Source organism: Cebus imitator, unplaced genomic scaffold, assembly GCF_001604975.1.
Source record: "Cebus imitator isolate Cc_AM_T3 unplaced genomic scaffold, Cebus_imitator-1.0 Scaffold287, whole genome shotgun sequence".
NCBI classification, from domain to species: Eukaryota; Metazoa; Chordata; class Mammalia; order Primates; family Cebidae; genus Cebus; species Cebus imitator.
Window position 1 is genome coordinate 731,096 of NW_016107602.1, and position 2,079 is coordinate 733,174.

Genomic DNA, 2,079 nt, shown 5'->3' on the forward strand with positions numbered 1-2,079 from the left:
TGTTGACCAGGATGGTCTCGATCTCTTGACCTCGTGATCCACCCGCCTCGGCCTCCCAAAGTGCTGGGATTACAGGCTTGAGCCACCGCGCCCGGCCCCGCCTCACTATACTTCTATACTAAATGGGAATCATGATAATTATACCACAGAGTTATTATGAAGATCAACAAATGAGTCTTATGGAAATCCTTCGCACTTTACAAAAGGCAATACAAATGTTAGCTTTGTTGTAACAAAGTGAGCTTTGAAATGTTTCTAAAAAACAATATTATTCTGGCTTGGTGCGATGGCTCATGCCTGTAATCCCAACACTTTGGGAGGCCGAGGCCGGTGGATCACGAGGTCAGGAGTTCAAGATCAGCCTGGCCAATATGGTGAAACTCCATCTCTATTAAAAATAAAAAAATTAGCCAGGCATGGTTGCGTGCACCTGTAATCCCAGCTACTAGGGAGGCTGAGGCAGAGAATTGCTTAAACCTGGGAGGTGGAGGTTCTAGTGAGCCAAGGTCCAGCCTAGGTGACAGTCTAGGTGACAGGGCTAGACAAACAAACAAACAAACAATACTCTTCTGATTGTACCCAACATATGTCTCATTTTAAAAAGCAGTCTGTTCGAGGTAACATTAGGGATATAGGACCTAGATATTTAAGCGAAAGGGGGATTAAAAAGAACAATTTTGGCCTATGTATTTCAAATATACCTTTGATTTATGCATTTTCCATGTTTATGCCTAAGACTGTGCTTTCTCCACTTTTGTTTCTCTAAACAAAATACTTTCAGCAATATCAATGTATAGTTGATTCTTCAAAGTTTTTTTTTTGTTATTTATTTTTTTTGAGATGGCGTTTTGTTCTTGTCGCCCAGGCTGGAGTGCAGTGGTGCCATCTCTGCTCACCGAAACCTCCACTTCCCAGGTTTAAGCGATTCTTGTGCTTAAGCCTCCCAAGCAGTAATCCCAGCACTTTGAGAGGCTAAGGCCAGAGGATCACCTGATGTCAAGAGTTCAAGACCAGCCTGGCCAACATGGTGAAACCCCGTCTCTGCTAAAACTATAAAATAATTAACCAGACATGGTGGTGAGTGCCTATAATTGCAGCTACTTGGAAGGCTGAGGCACGAGAATCGCTTAAACCCAGGAGGTGGTGGTTGCAGTGAATCAAGATTACGCCACTATGCTCCAGTCTGGGCAGCAAAGCGAGACTCCATTTCAATTAAAAAATAGTTTAATAACGATATATGAGCAAGCCAGAAAGAAAGAAAAAGCAGTAATATTTTAAAGCATCTACAAGGACTTTTTTTTTTTTTTTTTTTTGAGATGGAGTCTCACTCTGTTTCCCAGGCTGGAGTGCAATGGTAGAATCTCACTGCAGCCTCCATCTCCCAGGTTCAGGCAATTCTTCTGCCTCAACCTCCCAAGCAGCTGGGATTACAGGCAGGTGCCGCTACACTTGGCTAATTCTTGTATTTTTAATAGAGACAGGGTTTCATCATGTTGGCCGGGCTGGTCTTGAATTCCTAACCTCAGGTTAACTGCCCGCCTCGGCCCGCCAAAGTGCTGGGGTAGCAGGAGTAAGCCTCCCTGCCTGGCCTACAGGGACTTTTTAAAGAAGAATTTCTCAATGAATTCTAGGAGTTGCAGTAGATAGTACTGCCATTAGGGAGACAAGGTAAAAAAAGATGTTATCAGATGGGAAAAGGAGGCAAATGGACAATTTAAGCTCACATAGATATGAAGTGTTCTTTTCCCTTCCTTAGGCACATCCTGGAATACAGGATTTCTAAGATTAAGTATACTTTTCATTAGACCATATTACACTTTTTATTTTTTTTAAATAGAGACGAGGTTTCACTGTGTTGGTCAGGCTGGTCTCAAACTCCTGACCTTGTGATCTGCCGGCCTCATCCTCCCAAAGTGCTGGGATTACAGGCATGAGCCTGGCCCATATTACACTTTAAGATGGATTTATATCAATACTGCGTTCTCAGTTCTTGAATTTATTGTGACTCCATCATCTCACAAAATGCAAAACGAGACGTTTATGGTTTGTATGCTTTTTTTTTTTTTGTAAAGAGTGGTA